Source organism: Bos indicus x Bos taurus, chromosome 5 (genome assembly GCF_003369695.1).
Source record: "Bos indicus x Bos taurus breed Angus x Brahman F1 hybrid chromosome 5, Bos_hybrid_MaternalHap_v2.0, whole genome shotgun sequence".
In the NCBI taxonomy this organism is placed as follows: domain Eukaryota; kingdom Metazoa; phylum Chordata; class Mammalia; order Artiodactyla; family Bovidae; genus Bos; species Bos indicus x Bos taurus.
Window position 1 is genome coordinate 86,357,030 of NC_040080.1, and position 24,075 is coordinate 86,381,104.

Below are 24,075 nucleotides of genomic sequence, written 5' to 3' on the forward strand. Positions count from 1 at the left end.
ATTGTGGGAAGGGCGCCGAGTGAGGATGGCCGCCGGAGTGGCTGGTCGGCTCACAACCCTGCAAACAGCGTGGGAGCCGCTGGCAGCAAGGGAGCGGCGTGGAGGCTCCCTAGGGACGGCGCGGAGGAGGCCGGGATCGGCCGGAGCGCGAGCACCTCTGGAAAGCCTTTGTCCGTCACCCGCAGTGGGAGGTGCCTCCCCTCTTCCGGATCCACAGCACCCGCAGTCCCGGCCAACCCGCACCCCGAGATCTATGCTGAGGGGCTCCGTTGGGGGAACTGGGTGGTTTTGCTGAGCTGGGGCGCGCTCTGGGCTGGGAGGAGACCCCACGTGATCGAGCCCCGGGCGTGGCGCGTCGGGGATCAAGAAGCCGGGCGCTCGAAATCTGGGGTCAGCGGGGAGCGAGGGCACAGGATGGAGGGGTCTGGGGCCGCTGGGCCCGTTTCCCTTTCTTTTGCTCTCTCTTTGTTCCGGGCACAGACCCTCTGAACTGACTGGGCACTTCTTGCAGGGCAGTGTGTTTCCTTAAAATGGCGACAGGAAATCCCACCTGCGCGTCAGCCAATGAGACAGTCAGCGGCGCGCGAATTTGCGCGGTGGAAACTCGAGCCTTCTATTGACAGGAATGGTTGCGTCTCCGTGTTCCATCAAAACAGGAAAAGGAAGGTGAATCATCTTTCAAAAATTAATCTACCAGGCGCATTTCAAAAGGGCAGACGGAATAGCCTCTGATGGAGTGGCTATGGCTTTTTAGTCACCGCTGGAAAAGCGAGAGGAAAACCAAACGCCTCATAACTAGAATATTTGTTCCGTCGAGTGGCAGAAATCGGTCTTGGTTAGTAATGGCTGTCTGAGAATCCTGTTCAGAAGGCCAGCTCTTGAATAAACTGGAGAAACTGAAAGGCAGTGCAAACAGAAAGGGGAAGATGATGGATGGGGAGCCTCGCTCAAACAGACCTGCGATCAAATTCTGCCTCTGACACTGCTTCCCTCGCCTGCTTAACGTTTGTCCTTAGTTTTGTTCCCAAGTTTGTAAAAACAACAACAACAACAAGACAGTTAGTAGTACCCATATCATAATAATATTATACACGTCGCCAAAAAGTTGGTTTTTCTCCCCCCTCCCTTTCTAGAGGAAGCTAATTTAGAATGAAATTGCTAATTATAAGTAGTGTGCCCTTTGCCTGGCAGGGATAATGCTTATGAATAAGGTAGGAAATCTGAACATGCAAAATGATAGACGGAGCATGGCTCCATCAGCTGGTTACCTTATCATCACTGGTATATTCCCCAGTGTTTAGAGAGCATGTCTGATTGTCTGATGGAAAGCTTATCTTTTGATTAGGGTTTTAACTTATTTCTGTGCACCTAAGGCTGCAGTTAGGTAGCATTTAAAATTTTTTTTAAATTGTGGTAAAAATCATATAATATAAACATACTATTTTAACTATTTAACTGTATAGTTCAGTGACACTAAGTACATTCATATTGTTTTTCGACTCTCACCATCATCCATCTTCTGAATTTTTCAGCTTCCTATACTGAAACTCTGTTCCCCTTAAACACTTAACTTCCCATTCCCTTTCCACCCCACCCCCAAAGTACTTTCTGACAGCTGTTGTAGCTACCTTGTATAAGTGGAATCAAGCAGTATTTGTCTGCTCTTAATATATATTGTAACGCATTTTTTAAGGTTAATTTATGTCCTATAAACAGATTGTACCTTTTTTTCCCCCTCCCTGTTCTCCCAGTGACTCTCATTAGTTACCTATTTTATACATAGTGGAGAAGGCAACGGCACCCCACTCCAGTACTTTTGCCTGGAAAATCCCATGAACGGAGGAGCCTGGTAGGCTGCAGTCCATGGGGTCGCTAAGAGTCAGACATGACTGAGCTACTTCGCTTTCACTCTTCACTTTCATGCATTGGAGAAGGAAATGGCAACCCACTCCAGTGTTCTTGCCTGGAGAATCCCAGGGATGGGGGAGCCTGGTGGGCTGCTGTCTATGGGGTCGCACAGAGTCAGACACGACTGAAGCAACTTAGCAGCAGCAGCAGCAGTGTATATATGTCAGTCTCAATCTCGCAATTGATCCCACTTCCCCTTTTCCCCCTTTCTGTCCATACTTCTGTCTCCTCTGCATCTGTGTCTATATTTCTGCTTTGTAAACAGGTTCATCTGTACCATTTTTCTAGATATGTGTGTTAATATTCAATGTTTGTTTTTCTCTTTTTGACTTCACTCTGAATGATAGTCTCTACGTCCATCCACATCTCTGCAAATGGCACAATTTCATTACTTTTTATGGCTGAGTAATAACTACTGGTGCCAATCAATGAATTTGGTAAAGTTGCAGGATACAACATTAATGGACAGAAATCTCTTGTATTCTTATACACTAGCAACAAAAGACTGGAAAGAGAAATTAAGAAAACAATCCCATTCACCATTTTAACAAAAAGAATCAAATACTTAGGAACAAACCTACCTAAGGAGGCAAAAGACCTCGACTCAGAAAACTGTTCAGATACTGAAATAAAGAGGACACAAACAGATGGAGAGATATACCATGTTCTTGGTTTGGAAGGATCAATACTGTGAAAATGACTATCCTATCCAAGGCAATTTACAGATTCAGTGCAATCCTATTAAATTACCAATGGCATTTTTCACAGAAGTAAAGCAAAAAAATTTTCAATTTGTTTAGAAACACAAGACCCTGAACAGCCAAGGCAATCTTGAGAACGAAAAGCAGAGCTGGAGGAAACAGGTTCCTTGACTTCAGGCTATACTACAAGGCCGCAGTAATCAAGGTAGCATTTTACAAACTCAATTCAGTAGTCGAACTGGGCTTCACTCCTTGGCAACTACCGTGCTAAGCACTTTACATGTAAATATTATTACATGTTATCCTTTTAATTACTCAATATCATATTAGCCTGTGTGTAAACAAGAAAACAGGTTTGAAGAGGCTAAGTTCACATTAAGACAGTAAGTGGTGAAAGGGGGCTTGAATTCTTGTTCAGGCCCAAATTCAAAGTCCATGCTCAGACTTAACCATGATTCTACAACTGTTTACAATTAGACACCCTTGGGCTTTGAGTGTGGAAAGACTTCACCCCTCATCTGGATTTTAGTTGGCAATCTGAAAATGGAGTGTAGATGTCCCCTTGGAGGCTGAAGTGAAGAAGCTGCTGTGGAGACGATTGCCGGGAAGGAGGATGGGGATGGTATTCAGGAAGAGTGCCCAGTGGCTTCAGTGTGGCTTTTCCTCCAACACCACTTGTAGGTGAAACTTCCTGTCAGAGGTCCTTTCAGTAGCTCAGCATTTAAACCCAATTGCTGTGGTCTCAAATGGAAGCAGGGGGTATCGTGATGATGACTCTGCTCTTTGCTGTGTGCCTCTCGAGAGACAAGCAACAACATAAGCACCTAATAGATGGTCTCTCGTTTAATCCTCACATCATTCCTAGAAGGTACAGTCCATTATAACCCCTGATTCAGAGTCTAATGAATTTATTCCAAGTTCACTCAGCTCTAACTGGCATATCTAGGTCTTATATCCAGCACTGATTCCAAAGTCAGTTTACTGTGCCTGGCTCTAAGATGTTCCCTGATGCTGAAACAACCCCTTTGGAGGACCAAGAGGATGAAGGACCCCCTGCCTTCACATGGGGATCGCTGCCCTATTTCCAGGCAGCCCAGGAATCAGTTTGCTTTGTAACAGAGTTATGAGCCCCAAGGGCATTGTTGATTGTATCTAAAATTACTGTGGACCTTTGCAACTGAGTAGATTCCCCAAATGATACTCTTGTAGTCAGGACATATTAATGGGTTATGCAGTGGGCTGCCCTATGGTACTGAGAAAATAAACATTTCTGTATCTGAAAGTGAGGCTGGAGAAGGAATCTGTAGTGTGAAAAGAGAATTGAATCACCTCAGGTCACCTGGGAGTTTTCTAGTAGCTCCCATGGGCCCTTTCTGGAAGGGTCCAGGAAGGAGGGGCAGCTTTTTGAAGAAAGATTAATCACATCCCAAACAAGATTCAGCCTAAACTTGAGCAACACCTGCCCTCACCGCAGCTTCACCCTGTATTCACCTGGGTTGCACATGCTTCCTGTCTGGGTGCCTAGTAGGAGAGCTGTGCACTTACAAAGAAAAGGTGCTTTCCCCCATGGGTTTTCAAAGCTGTCCAAATACATTGGTATGTAGATCTATCTATCTATATATATTTCTTGTGGGTGAATTTCTATATATATATATTTCTTGTGGGTGAATTTTGAAATGGGATCAAAACTATCTCCTGAATGTGTATAGTTTTCTCTTTTTAATCAGTTATAGGACAGTCTGAATTTTGACAATGATGAAAAATAGAAAGATCAGTAGGTACAGTTTTTGCAGAATAAGTGTCCTGATTATCTTCAATTTATAACAGAAGTAATATGGCCATCTATGGAAAAAAAAAAAAACTCACCTCATTAGAAAGTAAGTTATTTATTCTGAAATCAGTCTTTTACTCCAACTAATATGGTCTAAAACATCAGATGGTCTTTAAAATTACCTAGTTTTTCTTTTGATGGATGTAATCACATTTCTTTGCCTAATTAACCCATTTTACCAACTTCAATGTTCTTTGGATCTCATTCATAGATGACAGTATTTTGACAATAGGAGTTAGTTAAAGGAGCCACAGCAAAGAATAACTTTGCAACCTAAAAGAGTCCCAGTCGTCTGGGCCTGACAGGGTCTGCTGTCATCTCTTCCAGCATCTCAATAGACAATCTACCTCTCCAGATCTGTAACTGGCTCTGGCAGGAGGTCAACAAATTCTACTGAATCTAAACCGAATTTAAAATAAAATCACAGTGCAGTCCTCTTTAAAAATGTCTATTGTTCCTGATTTTGGCCCAGGTTAGCTTTGTAGGGTCACTTAATTTTCATCTGTTAGGGGAGCAGAGAGTAGGGTTTGTTCCGTATTGTGACTGGATGGCAAAATGGTCTCATTCACTGAAGCTAAACTAAAGAACCAGAGCCAGTGATCAGTCCCAGGGGTTTATTTACCTGACCTTTATGCATTGTTATGCAGATCAACATGCCTGGATCTCCCTAGCTTCTTACTGAATGAGGTAATGATACCCGTCTGATGTTTAAATGACTCTGTGTCTCCAGAATCTTCACCATAATGCTTGGCACACAGTAAGTGCACAATAAGTGGTATCTGTTACTTTCTTGCATGCTTTGCAGAAATAAGCACAGGGCAATGAATTTTCAAAGCCCCAGCTTACAGGCATGAGTATTTCATTATGCTCATTCTATACTGAAATAGCTGTCGGACCAACACCTCTGATCCTGTTCTCCCACTATGGGAGTAAGGAGACAACGTATTTATTAGAAAATAGTCCTCCATGTCCACTCCAAACCTTAATTTTAAAGTGACAAAGGGAAGTTAAGCTCTACATATGAATGTGCTAATCAAAAAGTAGAAGTGTTCCAAAGTTGAGTATATTATCTACACTTGTTAATGGTGCCAGTATAAGTTACTATAACTTTTTTGTGATAAAATTAAATTTAATCACATTTAGTTTAGTGATAAAAATGTGGGCTCTGAAGTGAAATTTTCTGAATTCTAATTCTGATTCCACCCTAATAACTCTGTGACCGTGGGTGAGTTGCTTAACATCTCTGTTCCTCAATTTCCTCATCTTTAAAGTGGAAATAATAACACCTACCTCACATGGTAATATGAAATATGTTTGTTAATATGTGTAAACATTTCGAGTAAGTCATAATGTATCTTAGGTATTTAATAACAATATTAGTTACTGGAAAATAATTTGGCAATAAATAGGAAGAACTTAGATCCCATTGGTGTCACTTCTGGGAATCTGCATCCTAAAAATAATACACAGAGATGTTCACAAATAGCACAGATGATAAGAGCACAGGGTTTGGAATCAGGCAAGTAAAGGTAAAAGGCATGTTGAAAAGCATTCATTCAAAGTAAGGATAACAAATTTAAATGATAGGTCCAAATTAAATATTCAGGTGGCTAGACTCAGGGAGATCTTTAAACCCTCAAACCCTTAGAGATAGTTTTAGAAATGGAATACAGGGCTGACTGTTCCTTAGTTCTGAACCAGTATGATCATTCTTACTTTCTTATCAGTTTGGGTGTCCAAAAGCAATACAATGGAGAAAGAATCTTCATCCAAGAGCCAGAGAAATGAAAGCAATAGTAGGGAAGTGATGAGAGGTATCAAGGGAAGTGAGGATAGAGATAAGAAAATGGGGAAATGAATGACAAAATCAGAAGGCATGAAAACGTGAAACAAGCCCCAGATGCATAGCATGAGCTAGTTCAGGTGAGAACAAGGGCAAGGTCATCTCAGGAAGTTAGAGGGAGGATATATGATGCTAAAATCTTATTGGGCAGAAATATGCTATGCTAAGTCACTTCAGTCGTGTCTGACTCTGTGTGACCCCATAGACGGCAGCCGTCAGGCTCCCCCGTCCCTGGGATTCTCAAGGCAAGAACACCGGAGTGGGTTGCCATTTCCTTCTCCAATGCATGAAAGTGAAAAGTGAAAGCAAAGTCGTTCAGTCGTGTCCGACTCTTAGCGACCCCATGGACTGCAGCCTACCAGGCTCCTCCATCCATGGGATTTTCCAGGCAAAAGTACTGGAGTGGGGTGCCATATAGGTTTTGCCTTTTCTGCTGAGAAGTTAGCTTTGGGGAGGAAGGGGGTTTTTTTTTTGTCTCTTTTTTTCTATTCCTTCTGGCAAGCAATAAAAGGGGAAGAGCCCTATTCATTACTTGAGTAGAGTAACACACTTTACTAAAATAAATTTCTATTTTAAGTAATTGTTCTTAAAATAGGAAATACCCAGTAATTTTCAGTGTGCTTGATTTTGAAGGACTATGTATTCAGTTTTATTTTAGACATCCAATGCTATTTCATAATGACAAATGGGATAATTTTACTGAGAGGTTTATTGATATGTTTCTAGTTAACTATACACACACATATGTATGTGCTTCTAAAGTAAAATACTCCACAAGTTTTTAATTCAGATGTAACATGTCCAAAATTGAACTCATCCTTTTTCCCCCAAGCCCAAACTCTCCTCTTCCCCCATAGACCCCATCTCGTGAAACTGTACCATCATGGTCACAACTGTTCAGGCTAGAGGTAGGGGGGTATCTTAGTGTCTCCTTCACCTTTCAGATCCAACTGATGCATTCTTTGCACTAACATTTACTAAATGCCAGGCATTCTGCTAGTCTTTCATGGAGCTTGGAAGGACCAACATTCTGCAAATGATCTCACCAATGAATGAAGTTTGTAAATAGAGAGAAGTGCTGTGAGGGAGAGGCCTCAGCATGACTCTCTGGGGTAACAGAGGGACATGCACTGGGCTGGGAATCTGGGGAGGCTCCCCTGAAGACATGAGCCTTGCTTGGATGCTATCCTCTTTATGTGGAGGATTTTAGTAAGGAGCAGTGATGGACATGATCCAGTGAACATTTTCAAAGGAATAATCACCAGTCCTGTCACTCTGCCTCCTAAATACTTATGGCATTTGTTCCTTTTCCTTCTTCCTTATGACCGTAGATGGCATGAGCCTCCAATAACACACTTCTGGAAAAGTTCTCATCAAAGGGCATTGATAACATATGTCATCCTGAAAACATATATTAAAAATTTTTTTTTAATTAATGTAACCTAAAGACTTGATGCGTTTGAACTGTGGTGTTGGAGAAGACTCTTGAGAGTCCCTGGGACTGCACGGAGATCCAACCAGTCCATTCTGAAGGAGGTCAGCCCTGGGTGTTCTTTGGAAGGAATGATGCTAAAGCTGAAACTCCAGTACTTTGGCCACCTCATGCGAAGAGTTGACTCATTGGAAAAGACTCTACTGCTGGGAGGGATTGGGGGCAAGAGGAGAAGGGGACGACAGAGAATGAGATGGCTGGATGGCATCACTGACTCAATGGACTTGAGTCTGAGTGAACTCCGGGAGTTGGTGATGGACAGGGAGGCCTGGCATGCTGCGATTCATGGGGTCACAAAGAGTTGGACACGACTGAGCGACCGAACTGAACTGAAGCTAAAGACACCTTGATTTTACTTCTGCAACATAATATGTACCTCAATATATTTGTCACTAATATATCTGTGTTATTGTCCTATTTTTTTAATATAAATTTATTTATTTTAATTGGAGGTTAATTACTTTACAATATTGTATTGGTTTTGCCATACATCAACATGAATCTGCCACAGGTATACACGTGTTCCCCATCCCGAACCCCGCTCCCTCCTCCCTCCCCGTACCATCCCTCTGGGTCATCCCAGTGCACCAGCCCCAAGCAACCAGTATCATGCATTGAACTTGGACTGGTGATTCGTTTCATATATGATATTATACAGGTTTCAATGCCATTCTCCCAAATCATCCCACCCTCTCCCTCTCCCACAGAGTCCATAAGACTGTTCTATACACCTGTGTCTCTTTTGCTGTCTCGCATACAGGGTTATCGTTACCATCTTTCTAAATTCCATATATATGCATTAGTATACTGTATTGGTGTTTTTCTTTCTGGCTTACTTCACTCTGTGTAATCGGTCCAGTTTCATCCACCTCATTAGAACTGATTCAAATGTATTCTTTTTAATGGCTGAGTAATACTCCATTGTGTATATGTACCACAGCTTTCTTATCCATTCATCTGCTGATGGGCATCTAGGTTGCTTCCATGTCCTGGCTATTATAAACAGTGCTGTGATGAACATTGGGGTACACGTGTCTCTTTCAATTCTGGTTTCCTCGGTGTGTGTGCCCAGCAGTGGGATTGCTGGGTCATAAAGCAGTTCTATTTCCAGTTTTTTAAGGAATCTCCACACTTTTCTCCATAATGGCTGTACAAGTTTGCATTCCCACCAACAGTGTAAGAGGGTTCCATTTTCCTCACACCCTCTCCAGCATTTATTGCTTGTAGACTTTTGGATCGCAGCCATTCTGACTGGCGTGAAATGGTACCTCATTGTGGTTTTGATTTGCATTTTTCTGATCATGAGTGATGTTGAGCATCTTTTCATGTGTTTGTTAGCCATCTGTATGTTTTCTTTGGAGAAATGTCTGTTTAGTTCTTTGACCCATTTTTTGATTGGGTCGTTTATTTTTCTGGAATTGAGCTGCAGGAGTTGCTTGTGTATTTTTGATATTAGTTGTTTGTCAGTTGCTTCATTTACTATTATTTTCTCCCATTCTGAAGGCTGTCTTTTCACCTTGCTTATAATTTCCTTTGTTGTGCAGAAGCTTTTAAGTTTAATTAGGTCCCATTTGTTTATTTTTGCTTTTATTTCCAATATTCTGGGAGGTGGGTCATAGAGGATCCTGCTATGATTTATGTCGGAGAGTGTTTTGCCTATGTTCTCCTTTAGGAATTTTATAGTTTCTGATCTTACATTTAGATCTTTAATCCATTTTGAGTTTATTTTTGTGTATGGTGTTAGAAAGTGTTCTAGTTTCATTCTTTTACAGGTGGTTGACCAGTTTTCCCAGTACCACTTGTTAAAGAGATTGTCTTAAATCCATTGTATATTCTTGCCTCCTTTGTCAAAGATAAGGCGTCCATAGGTGTGTGGATTTATCTCTGGGCTTTCTATTTTGTTCCATTGATCTATATTTCTGTCTTTGTGCCAGTACCATACTGTCTTGATGACTGTGGCTTTGTAGTAGAGCCTGAAGTCAGGCAGGTTGATTCCTCCAGTTCCATTCTTCTTTCTCAAGATTGCTTTGGCTATTCGAGGTTTTTTGTATTTCCATACAAATTGTGAAATTATTTGTTCTAGTTCTGTGAAAAATACTGTTGGTAGCTTGATAGGGATTGCATTGAATCTATAAATTGCTTTGGGTAGTATACTCATTTTCACTATATTGATTCTTCCGATCCATGAACACGGTATATTTCTCCATCTATTAGTGTCCTCTTTGATTTCTTTCACCAGTGTTTTTTAGTTTTCTATATATAGGTCTTTAGTTTCTTTAGGTAGATATATTCCTAAGTATTTTAGTCTTTTCATTGCAATGGTAAATGAAATTGTTTCCTTAATTTCTCTTTCTATTTTCTCATTATTAGTGTATAGGAATGCAAGGGATTTCTGAGTGTTGATTTTATATCCTGCAACTTTACTATATTCATTGATTAGCTCTAGTAATTTTCTAGTGGAGTCTTTAGGGTTTTCTAGGTAGAGGATCATGTCATCTGCAAACAGTGAAATTTTTTACTTCTTCGTTTCCAATTTGGATTCCTTTTATTTCTTCTTCTGCTCTGATTGCTGTGGCCAAAACTTCCAAAACTATGTTGAATAGTAGTGGTGAAAGTGGGCACCCTTGTCTTGTTCCTGACTTCAGGGGAAATGGTTTCAATTTTTCACCACTGAGGATAATGTTTGCTGTGGGTTTGTCATATATAGCTTTTATTATGTTGAGGTATTTTCCTTCTATTCCTGCTTTCTGGAGAGTTTTTATCATAAATGGATGTTGAATTTTGTCAAAGGCTTTCTCTGCATCAATTGAGATAATCATATGGCTTTTATTTTTCAATTTGTTAATGTGGTGTATTACATTGATTGATTTGCAGATATTGAAGAATCCTTGCATCCCTGGGATAAAGCCCACTTGGTCATGATGTATGATCTTTTTAATGTGTTATTGGATTCTGATTGCTAGAATTTTGTGAAGGATTTTTGCATCTATGTTCATCAGTGATATTGGCCTGTAGTTTTCTTTTTTTGTGGCATCTTTGTCAGGTTTTGATATTAGGGTGATGGTGGCCTCATAGAATGAGTTTGGAAGTTTGCCTTCCTCTGCAATTTTATGGAAGAGTTTGAGTAGGATAGGTGTTAGCTCTTCTCTAAATTTTTGGTAGAATTCAGCTGTGAAGCCGTCTGGGCCTGGGCTTTTGTTTGCTGGAAGATTTCTGGTTACAGTTTCAATTTCTGTGCTTGTGATGGGTCTGTTAAGATTTTCTTCCTGGTTCAGTTTTGGAAAGTTGTACTTTTCTAAGAATTTGTCCATTTCTTCCTTGTTGTCCATTTTATTGGCATATAGTTGCTGATAGTAGTCTCTTATGATCCTTTGTATTTCTGTGTTGTCTGTTGTGATCTCTCCACTGTCATTTCTAATTTTATTGATTTGATTTTTCTCCCTTTGTTTCTTGATGAGTCTGGCTAATGGTTTGTCAATTTTATTTACCCTTTCAAAAAACCAGTTTTTGGCTTTGTTGATTTTTGCTATGGTCTCTTTTGTTTCTTTTGCATTTATTTCTGCCCTAATTTTAAAGATTTCTTTCCTTCTACTAACCCTGGGATTCTTCATTTCTTCCTTTTCTAGTTGTTTTAGGTGTAGAGTTAGGTTATTTATTTGACTTTTTTCTTGTTTCTTGAGGTATGCTTGTATTGCTGTGAACTTTCCCCTTAGCACTGCTTTTACAGTGTCCCACAGGTTTTGGGTTGTTGTGTTTTCATTTTCATTCGTTTCTATGCATATTTTGATTTCTTTTTTTATTTCTTCTGTGATTTGTGGGTTATTCAGCAGCATGTTGTTCAGCCTCCATATGTTGGAATTTTTAATAGTTTTTCTCCTGTAATTGAGATCCAATCTTACTGCATTGTGGTCAGAAAGGATGCTTGGAGTGATTTCAATTTTTTTTAATTTATCAAGGCTAGATTTATGGCCCAGGATGTGATCTATCCTGGAGAAGGTTCTGTGTGCGCTTGAGAAAAAGGTGAAATTCATTGTTTTGGGGTGAAATGTCTTATAGATATCAATTAGGTCTAACTGGTCAATTGTATCATTTAAAGTTTGTGTTTCCTTGTTAATTTTCTGTTTAGTTGATCTATCCATAGGTGTGAGTGGGATATTAAAGTCTCCCACTATTATTGTGTTATTGTTAATTTCCCCTTTCATACTTGTTAGCATTTGTCTTAGCTATTGTGGTGCTCCTATGTTGGGTGCATATATATTTATAATTGTTATATCTTCTTCTTGGATTGATCCTTTGATCATTATGTAGTGTCCTTCTTTGTCTCTTTTCACAGCCTTTGTTTTAAAGTCTATTTTATCTGATAGGAGTATTGCTACTCCTGCTTTCTTTTGGTCTCTCTTTGCATGGAATACCTTTTTCCAGCCCTTCACTTTCAGTCTGTATGTGTCCCCTGTTTAGAGGTGGGTCTCTTGAAGACAACATATATAGGGGTCTTGTTTTTGTATCCATTCAGCCAGTCTTTGTCCTTTGGTTGGGGCATTCGACCCATTTATATTTAAGGTAATTATTGATAAGTATGATCCCATTGCCATTTACTTTATTGTTTTGGGTTCAAGTTTATACACCCTTTTTGTGTTTCCTGTCTAGAGAATCTCCTTTAGCATTTGTTGGAGAGCTGGTTTGGTGGTGCTGAATTCTCTCAGTTTTTGCTTGTCTGTAAAGCTTTTGATTTCTCCTTCATATTTGAATGAGATTCTTGCTGGATACAGTAATCTGGGCTGTAGGTTATTTTCTTTCATTACTTTAAGTATGTCTTGCCCTTCCCTCTTGGCCTGAAGAGTTTCTATTGAAAGATCAGCTATTCCTTATGGGAATCCCCTTGTGTGTTATTTGTTGTTTTTCCCTTGCTGCTTTTAATATTTGTTCTTTGTGTTTGATCTTTGTTAATTTGATTAATATGTGTCTTGGGGTGTTTCGCCTTGGGTTTCACCTTGAGTGTTTGGGACTCTCTGGGTTTCTTGGACTTGGGTGATTATTTCCTTCCCCATTTTAGGGAAGTTTTCAACTATTATCTCCTCAAGTATTTTCTCATGGTCTTTCTTTTTGTCTTCTTCTTCTGGGACTCCTATGATTTGATTGTTGGGGCATTTAACACTGTCCTGGAGGCCTCTGAGATTATCCTCATCTCTTATAATTCGTTTTTCTTTTTTCCTCTCTGATTCATTTATTTCTACCATTCTATCTTCTAATTCACTAATCCTATCTTCTGCCTCTGTTATTCTACTATTTGTTGCCTCCAGAGTGTTTTTTATCTCATTTATTGCATTATTCATTATATATTGACTCTTTTTTATTTCTTCTAGGTCCTTGTTAAACCTTTCTTGCATCTTCTCAATCCTTGTCTCCAGCCTATTTATCTGTGATTCCATTTTGCTTTAAAGATTTTGGACCATTTTCACTATCATTATTTGGAATTCGTTATCAGGTAGATTCCCTATCTCTTCCTCTTTGGTTTGGTGGGCATTTATCCTGTTCCTTTACCTGCTGGGTATTCCTCTGTCTCTTCATCTTGTTTATATTGCTGAGTTTGGGGTGGCCTTTCTGTATTCTGGAAGTTTGTGGAGTTCTCTTTATTGTGGAGTTTCCTCACTGTGGGTGGGGTTGTACAGGTGGCTTATCAAGGTTTCTTGGTTAGGGAAGCTTGTGTCGGTGTTCTGGTGGGTGGAGCTGGATTTCTTCTCTCAGGAGTGCAATGAAGTGTCCAGTAATGAGTTATGAGATGTCAATGGTTTTGGAGTAACTTTGGGCAGCCTGTATATTGGAACTCAGGGCTGTGTTCCTGTGTTGTTGGAGAATTTGAGTAGTATGTCTTGCTCTGGAACTTGTTGGCCTCTGGGTGGTGCTTGGTTTCAGTGTAGGTATGGAGGCATTTGATAAGCTCCTGTCAATTAACGTTCCCTGGAGTCAGGAGTTCTCTGGTGTTCTCAGGGTTTTGACTTAAGCCTCCTGCTTTTGGTTTTCAGTCTTATTTTTACAGTAGTCTCAAGACTTCTCCTTCTATACAGCACCGTTGATAAAATATCTAGGTTAAAGATGAAAAGTTTCTCCACAGTGAGAGACACCCAGAGAGGTTCACAGAGTTACATGGAGAAGAGAAGAGGGAGGAGGGAGTTAGAGGTGACCCGAATGAGATGAGGTAGAATCAATAGAGGAGAGAGCAAGCTAGCCAGTAATCACTTCCTTATGTGCACTGCACAACTGGACCGCTCAAAGATATTCATGGTGTTATACAGAGAAGAGAAGAGGGAGGAAGGAGACAGAGGTGGCCAGGAGGATAAAAGGGGGGAATGAAAAGGAGAGAGACAGACCCAGCCAGTAATCAGTTCCCTAAGTGTTCTCCACCGTCTGGAACACACAGAGATTCACAGAGTTGGGTAGAGAAGAGAGGGGATAGGGAGGAGACAGAGGCGACCTGGTGGAGAAAAAGGAGATTCCAAAGCGGGAGAGAGCAGTCAAGCCAGTAATCTCACTCCCAAGTAAAATTGGGTACTGAAGATTGGGTTCTTAAAGGTACAAAATTGATAACAAATACCAAAAAGCACAGATTAAAAATCTAGAGTAGAGTTTGGAATTTCAAAAATACAATATTAAAGAAAAGAAGAAAAAAAACCCAAAGTCACAAAAATTATGAATATATATATATATATATGTAGTTTGCTTTTAAAAAATAGGGTCTTTTTTTTTTTTGCAAAGTAATAGTAGGTTATAAAAGTGAAATTTAAAGGAGTAATAGAGGACTTAAAAAAATTTTTTTTAATTAAAAAAAAAAGAATCATCGTAAAAATAGTAAAAATATATCTAGGGCTTTCTCTGGTGGTGTTGTGGGTATTGTGGGGTCAGTTCATTTTCAGATAGTTCCTTGGTCCGGCTTATATTTCTCAAGATCTATAGGCCCCTTCCCATGTAGTTGATACTAATGACAGGGTTTTAATCTATTGCACCTGTCACTTCCAAGGCAGTTCCTTCTGTTTTAGCTTCTTCTGTTTGCTGGTCTCTTCAGTGTCTGATTTCTGCCCTGAAACAAAGGGGGCGGTGGTGGACACTTTTAGGCTTACTTGGTCAGTCGTGCTGTGGGGAGGGAGGGACGCTGCAAACAAATAACACTGGCATGTGCTCGCAGTGCCTCAGCCACACTGGGCCTGCCCCTGCTCACGGTGCGTGTACCCTCCCTGCCCACACTGCTCAGGCTCTAGGTTGCTCCACCGGGAACCATCTGAGGCCAGCCCTGGGCTGCATGCACCTCCTAAGTCTAAGCCTCTCAGGTCAGGCGCTCGGGTAGTCCTCAGAGGCGCAGACTTGGTTGGGCCTGCATTTTGTGGCCTTCCCAGGTCCGAGCAGCTCAGGTGATGTGTTTGGCGAGCGCGGTCGCTGCGACTTACTGCCTCCCCCATCTCTGCTGCTAGGTTTTCTGGGTGTACAACCAGCGCACCTTCTCAGGCAGATGTTGACTGTCCAGAATCCCAAGAAGTCTTAGTTAGCAAAGAAGCCTGCTTGCAGTTTGGTAGATAACGTCTCTCTGGGGCTGCGATTGCCCCCTTCCGGCTCTGGCTGCCTGTCACCGGAGGGGGATGGTCTGCAGCTGGCTATCTGTGTTCAGTCCTTTGTTCTGTGCGTGGGCCTGTTGGAGTCTTAGGTTAGGGCTGGCTTTGCGTGAGGTAGCCATCCCGCAATCTGGTTTGCTAGCCCAAGTTAGTTCCCTCAGATTGCCCTCGGGGCATTCAGGCCTGGTCCTTACTCTAAGCAATGCAGCCCGCGCCTCCCTGCCCAGCCCCCACTTGCTGGTGGCGGGTGCAGGCATCTGCACTGCTTCTCTGCTGGAGGAGTTACCGTTGGGCTTGTAATCTGTGGGTTTTAATTATTTATTTATTTTTCCTCCCTGTTATGTTGCCCTCTGTGCTTCCAAGGCTCACCACAGACTTGGCAGTGAGAGTGTTTCCTGGTGTTTGGAAACTTCCCTCTTTTTAAGACTCCCTTCCCGGGACGGAGCTCCGTCCCTACCTCTTTTGTCTCTATTTTTTGTCTTTTATATTTTTTCCCTACCTTGTTTCAAAGACAATGGGCTGCTTTTCTGGGTGCCTGATGTCCTCTGTCAGCATTCAGAAGTTGTTTTGTGGAATTTACTCAGCATTTAAGTGTTCTTTTGATGAATTTGTGGGAGAGAAAGTGGTCTCACTGTCCTATTCCTTTGCCATCTTAGGACCACCCCTCCCTATTATTGTCCTATTTATCATATACATAAAAACATTCACAAAAAAGTTAAATAGCAGGAGCTTATACTTATTTGTTATTGTTTGTATTACTAAAATGTATTTCTAATTATTATTACAATATTAACATTTTAGTAAGATAAATTCTATTGAGTATACTTTATTTTTAAAATCTTAGTTTAATACTCTGTGATACAACAATTCACAAGTCTGGTTCCAAATTTGATTAATTTTGATTCTTTTATTTAATGGCTGTCACAGCTGGAAAAGAAACCTCACAGAGACATATTTGTGCCATGCCAAAAATAGATGGCATGTTTTTTTAACTGTTTCCAAGCACCTTGGACATAATAGAAGCTCAATAAATATTTGCCCAGTTAATGAATGTATGAATGAATAAGTAGAATATCTTTATAGTTCAGTAGCTCTAATTATTTTCTATTGAATTTAAATTTCAGGTCCTTAAAATGACAAGGAATATAAAAATATTTATAAAATGTACATTTAGCTAAGTTTTTAAAGCCTGAGAGCCTATATACACAAAGCAAATGAATAGCCATTTTTGGAAACTTGTGGCTAATGAATTACCATTTTAAAACATCAAGGGTAAGAGCTTATCAAATGACACTTTTAAAAGGGAAAAAGGAACTTCAACCTGTGTTTAAAAAGTAATGTGCTGGGCTTCTCTGGTGGCTTAGTGGTAAGGAATCAGCCTTCCAATGCAGGAGACACAAGTTCGATCCCTGATCTGGGAAGATCCCAAATGATGCAGGGAAACAGGCCCATGCACCACAACTATTGAGCCTGTGCTCTAGAGCCTGGGAGCCTCAACTACTGAGCCCATGTGCCAGCAAATACTGGAGCCCACGAACCCTAGAACCTGTGCTCTGCAGCAAGAAAATCTACAGCAATGAGAAGCTTGTGCACTGCAACTAGAAATAGCCCCCTCTCACCACAACTAGAGAAAAGCCCATGCAGCAACAAAGACCCAGCACAGCCAAAAATACATAAATAAACATTTTTTGAAAATAACTGAAAACAATACATATATAAGGGTTTCCCAGGTGGCACCTTGGTAAAGAATTCACCTGCCAATGCAGGAGACACAAGGGATGTGGGTTCAATCCCTGGGTTGGAAAGATCCCCTGGAGAAGGAAATGGCAACCTTCTCCAATATTCTTGCCTAGAAAATCCCACAGACAGAGGAGCCTGGTGGGCTACAGTCCATCAGATCGCAAAGAGTCAGCCATGACTGAGTGTGCACACACACACACACGTATGTATAAATGAAACTGAATAACTTGGCTGTACACCTGAAACATTGTAAATCAACTATACTTCAATAAGAAATAAAAAAACTTAAGTAATGTATTTAGTTTAACAAGGTTCTAGCTCATTGGAATTATCTAGAAAATTCAGAGTCCCAACCCCTTAAAAATGACCATTCCTTAATAGCAAGTGTGGTTTTTCTTCCAGACTTGTCTGGATATGTGCCAGCATGTCTAATTCACATTTGCTATATGAAATTCACATTTGTAAATGGAGTCAAATTAAATTTTGTGATTTAAAAGAACAGTTATATATTAATTTGTCCTATTGTTCCTCCTTGCTCTTCTTATAACAATTAATATTTAGACATCATCCTATAGTTAAGATACAAAGCACTTAGCAATATCAATTTTATAATGAATTCAACAGCTCTTTATATTTATTATTGTAACTTAGGTCAAAAAAGAAATGCACTGTTTTTTTCCTTTTCAATTTTGAAAAGGAACAGAATGAAAGAAAATTGTCTTATTGCTTGGCATTTGTTCATTCAATACTTGTTCAACGAATGTGTTCAAAGTTAATTCCTTTGGCAGTGCTCTTTATCTGACTCTCCTTGGGAAACTTACTCCTGCAATTATTTTTTTACTACTGTATTTTCATCCTCTTCTCTACTGACTGTAAAGTATTCAAACTTCTCCTATCATTAAAATAAAGAAAAAAAGAGGATGGGGGAGTTAGGGAAGGGGGGAAATTGGGAGGAAATTCCCCATGATTTTACATTTCTCTCTGGCTATAGCCCTTGTCTTCTATTTAAGTGTCAAGTTCCGCCAAAGAATAGTTAACAATATGTTCAAATTCTTTTCCTCCCATTCACTTTTTAAATACACACATACACATATAACTGTAAAATTTATTCTCACCATGGAAAAGTTGGAACATGCAGTCAAATGGAAAAAAGACAATCCAAACCATTTATAAGTTGATAGACTCTAGATAACCACTATTGACATTTAGTTCATTTTGCATATATGCATACCATTAGTACAATCGGAATCATGTGCAGTTTTGTATTTTTGTGACATTAAATTTTGATCATTTTACTCTCATTAAAAATTCTTCAAAACCATAAAATTTTAAGATAACAAATTATTCTAGCATATGGTTTTGCAGTCATTCTCATTGATTTCAGATTTTTGCTTTTTTGTAGAAGTGTATGGTACTTTTCCCCATCTCTGATTATTCCCATAGATAAATTTCTAGAAGAGGAATTCTAGAGTTAAAATGTAGCAATGCTTTAAAATACTTGCTACAAGTTTAAAATCACTTTCTTGAAAGAAAGTATGCAAGGAAACATTGATAGTATGTGAAGGTAGTCATGGTATTGCTTCTTCAGCATTCTTGGGAATTACAACTTTACTCATTTTTATTAATTTAGTAAGTGAAAAGTTTCTGGGTTTAATTTGCTTTTCTTTTGTTACCAGTTCTATTGAACTTTTTAAATGCACTTATTAGACCTTTTATTTCTTCTCTGAATTGTATATTATGTGTATTTTCTCCCAATATTTTAGTGTTTGGAAATCCATTTAGCTTTTTATATTTTAAAAGTCATAAATTGTAGCTACATTTTTTTTCTGTTTTTGTCTGCCTTTTTTTTTGTGTTCAGAAGTGGAAATTTTTATGTCAATAAATTGTTGAGTTTTTTTCCTTAAACTTACAAATTAATTGCTTATACAGAGAGAATATTCACCAGCGTACGGCTTTAGTTCTTATGACTTAGATATTTTTCCACCTGTTTACTTCTTTAACCCATCTAGGGAGACTTAAGAATCTAAACTGATTTGTTCCAAATCACTAACCTATTATTCCAGTGCCAGCTGTGAAAATTCTTTCTCTACTCAGTTGTGGTGCCTCTTTTATTCAATGTTATTATTTATTACAGTTTATTACACCAGATGAATTTAAGATTATTAAGTCAATAAAACAAAACAATTCAACTTTTGCCACACCTGTAATTCAACTTAAACACACACATAAAGGATAAACACACATATGACACACATAAACACACATAAACACACAATGAAAACCTAGACTACCCAAGGATTCTCTTAACATGAAATATGTATGTTGTCTTTCTATATTTTTTAAAGTGTAAAATATATAAATAAAGATCTGAGTATATTGAGTATACCACACTCCTGAACAACCTGAATATAGCAACTTTTCCTAAATTAGTTTATAGAAACGGAACTTTGCCAATCAAATCTTACTTTTTAAAAATATGAACTGTCCTAACTAAGACATCATGCACAACTAAGACACCATTTTTAGGTAAATTACATTTCTCTATCAGGTAAGCATATATAGGAACTTTTCATGTAGTCAGTTTTTAGCTATCCACAATATATTGATTGACATTCTCATTTTGCAGGTCTAAGTCACCAAGAATGTTCGAAAATCAACCAATCAGACTTCTGTCACAGGTTGGGTTCCCTGGGAAACAGTGTGAGACTGAGATGAATGAGTGTGTGGTTTATCAGAGGTGCTCCTGGGATCCACACTTGAGGAAGGGAAGGAAAACAAGCAAGATTAGGGAGGAGGAAGTAGTTGGGCTACAACACAGTTAGAGTGAAATCCCCAGCCAACCCCGCAGGGAGCTCAAGGCTGGGGTGGTCCTTTAGAGTTGTCTTTTTTTCACCACCATATGGACCAGTCATGGGATGCAGACTGCCCTGGGAAAGGAGTGTCGACTTCGGACAAATCAGCTCTCTTTCGCCAGATTCTTCCACAAGGGGGCAGATAAATGAGGGTTTCTGCCAGCTGCAATCTTGAAAGGGGAAGGGACAGTGTCCTGTGGTGTGCTCTGTGGCATAAACTTAAAGTAGTACTCATCATTTCCATGTTGCGAGTCAATTATCAGTGTGTACTCAGTAAGATTTGTGAAAGTATAAAACAAATCTTGAGAGAAGTATTTTTAAAAACACACAGCCTAGTATACTCCATGTCATAAGTGGATAAGAACTAGATAAGAAAGTGTCCTAAAGTTCTCATTGTTGTGACTTGTCTGACTCGTAGGCACGCAAAACCAGGACAGGAGAATTTCCATTCCCTTTGCTTCTCATTCCCTTCTTTAGTGAAGTAGCAAAATATAAAGAAGCCAGGGAGAAATAGGAGCAGATCAACTTACACGTACATTCTTGATCAGGGAATGTTAATAATTATCTGTCCATATTAACAGAGCACTCAGTTTTATGGCCTTTCTGAAGTGGGGTTGGGGGATGGGGGGACAGGTAGAGACGAACGGGAGAATGGGGGCATTGCAGAGGTGGCAGCTGAGGACGATTGCAGAGGAGGAAACAGAAGGAAAATAACCAAACTCCTGCCAGTGCCCACTTCTAGGTCACCTCCCTGAGTGTTGCCTGTGTTGCCTTCACAACAATCTTTAAGGTAGACACTGGTACTGCTCAGTCACTCAGTTCTGTTACAGTCTTTGAGACCCCATGGACTGTAGCCTGCCAGGCTGCTCTGTCCATGAAATTTTCCAGGCAAGAAATACTGGAGTGGGTTGCCATTTCCTACTCCAAAGGTAGACACTATTGTGCCCAATTTTCAGAGGGATATGTGAAAGGCAAAGAGGTACTGTAACTTAGTCAAGATTTCATAGACAGCCGCTGAGCTGGAATTAGAACTCCCATCTGTTGGCCTTCTGCACCTGTGTTTCTTTCTGTTATATGCTGTAAATATAAGGGATAGAATAGAAGAAAACAATTAGAAGTCATCCTGCCATTCTAGTATCATTCAGCTTTATCATCCATGTGGTTTAATGAATATTTATTGAGTGATTATCAGGCCCTTTAATATTTGTTGGGGTTAAAAATATATGAGTAATATACAATTTTAGTCATAAGATGTACTGAGTTTATCAGTCTTATTAATTACTAGCATGTTGGTTTTACTATTTTGTTCCCTATCAGTGGCAAAGTAACAGAAATGATTATCCAATTAATTTTTTGAATAGCTTGCCTGAGTTACCAAGCTGCCTGACAAGCTAGCATTCGAAAGACATTAAAAACGTAAGGTATGCCCTGACAGGTTTCCCAGGTGGTGGAGTGGTAAAGAACTGGTCTGCCAATGCAGGAGACACAGGAGATGCAGGTTGAAATCCCTGGATCAGGAAGATCCCCCGGAATAGGAAATGACAACCAACTCTAGTATTCTTGCCTGGAAAATTCCATGGACAGAGAAGCCTTTCAGGCTACAGTCCATGGGGTCTCAGAGTCGGACGCAACTGAGACTGAGTATGCACATACTTTGACACAGATTTTTGGAGATGAAAGAAGCTGCTGGCATGGACAGGGGACTCATCTTTCTAATGGAGGCAACGTAAAAGATGTGATGTAGGGAGTTCCCTGGTGGTCCAGCGGCTAATATTCTGCACTCCCAAGACAGGGGGTCTGGGATTAATTCCTAGTCAGGGAACTAGATCCTGTGTGCCACAACTAACACCAGGGGCAGCCAAATAAATAAATATTTTTTAACAAGAATGTGATGTAAAGGAGTGGAAAATGAGAGATGAGGAGGACATTCCTAATTGTTTGTTGGCTTCATCGAGGAACCTAAAAGAGTAAGTTAGATGCTGTTCATGGTTCCAAGCAAAGGCTTTGCTACTAAATATACCCAAGTTTCCATCTGGTCCACATGCAAGATGCATATGTGGGCATGTGACTTAACTTCTGTTACCTTGAGTGTCTCTGTACTTCTAAAACAAATATTCATAGTACCCATCTCATAGACTTGTCGTGTGGGTTACCTGAGATACAGGCTTAGAGTCTGACACTTAGTGCTTTCTACTTATTAGCTCTGATTAAGAATTTCTATGCTTTACTTGAACACTTATCTAAGTCTGTTTTATATTTAACGTGGGAGACAGCTGGTTTAAAAAATGGTCTCTGAAACTGGACAGCCTGAGTTCAAGCCCAGGCTCTGCCTTGTGCTGACTGCATGTGTGACCTTGAGCGAGTTACTCACTAGCACTGTGCCTCAGTTCTCTTGCCTGCAAAGTGTGTATCATAACAGATCGTACTTCAATATTGTCAAGATAGTGAGTTCATGTATGTAAAGCCTCTAGAACAAGACCATCTTGAAGACCTATGTTTTTATAGTTAGCTACCTACGTGCGTGTATACATACTTCTAAAATAAAATACTCTAAGTTCTTGATTCAGGCGTAACATGTCCAAAATTGAACTCATCCTGTTTTTCCCAACCCAAACCCTCCTCTCCTCCCATAGACCCCATCTTGGGAAACCTCACCACTGTGGGCACAGTAGTTGAGGACACACGAGCCTTGAGACACACACACACACACTGGAATGTACGCACACACGCACTGGAATGTATGCACACACACACACACACACCAGCTCCAAATAGTCCATGTCACTACAGTCCCTTCTCTGGGGAAGCGAGCAGCACATTTAATTCCTGTGCTGAATTTCCCTGGGAAAAGGACCTGACTTTTGTCCTAGAATCTAAGGGCAAGATAAGGTGGCAGGAATGTGCGGCCTGTGGTTCAGTGAGCCCAGGTTGGAGGCTTACCCTAGTGCCCTCCGAGCCTCCCTTATCAGCCCGCTTTCCTTCCTTCCGTCATTCCCACCCACCAGTGCTCCCCTGGGGCCTCTTCCTGTGCCCAGTCCCTGGTTTCAGCCAATTTCAGCAATGAGCCATCACAAAATATGAACTCTTATTAAAGTGTTTGCTGATAACTTCAGGTAGGAAACCTCCCCGGGGGCCTTTTCATTTTTTACAAGGAGGAAAAGGCAATGCCTCCTTCACGGCTTCTGCCCCTCCAGCCCTTCCCCTTCGTCCTTAATATCTGTCTGGCTCGGGAAACGCCCACAGCGGGTGGAGCAGAGGTCTATGTGGTTTTGTTCTGGGGCTGCTCCTCTGGGGGTGCTGGGTTACAGGGCAGGGTTTGCCAGGACACAACCAACATCAGCTCTATTACTCCCTTCCCAGATGAGGGGGCAAAGCAAGGGTCCTAGTTTTGGTTTAGAAAAGGTTACTACCAGTTACCTAGTCAGGTTCTTTGACTATTCCCCCCTGAGACACTTTCACATTCTTAGCTGGGAAAAAGAAGGGAGACGGGGGCACATTAAAAAGAGGAAGGAGACATAGGTTTAGGTGAGGGCCTTGACAAGTTTTCTGAACAGACTAGATGTGCCTGGGGTATACCAGTGGCTAAATGAGTATCCCACTGGATCTTGAAAGCATAATAGAAACGTAGCATTTCAAGCTGGGATGCTGGAATTTCCTCCATAACATCCCTGATAAGGGGCTTCTAGCCCCCTGGGACTGTTTATTTCATTTTCAGGTTATCCTCTCTCTGTCCTTCACTGCCCCTTCCTCTCTTCTCCTCTGTCACATGACAAGCACTCCAGATATTCGAGAAGAGCTATAGGTAGCCACTACCCTCCCCCGGGGCCAGTGACGCCCCAATCTGCCTTACCTTCTCTTTCTCAGCATAAGCACTCAATCATTCCCTATACGGATGTTGACTATATGATCTGCATTTCGAAATTTCAAGTATGTGATCTGTGCCTACTTTTGCTATCTGCTGTCAAACCATGTGTCCCAGATTTTGTTTGGAGAAGTTGTTACTCTAGACTCCTAGGCTACTCCAATTTCTCTCATTCTGACCCCCCAATCTTGCTATCTTTCTTTCTCTTCGACCCATTACAACTTCTTAAATGCTTCACACAGGTA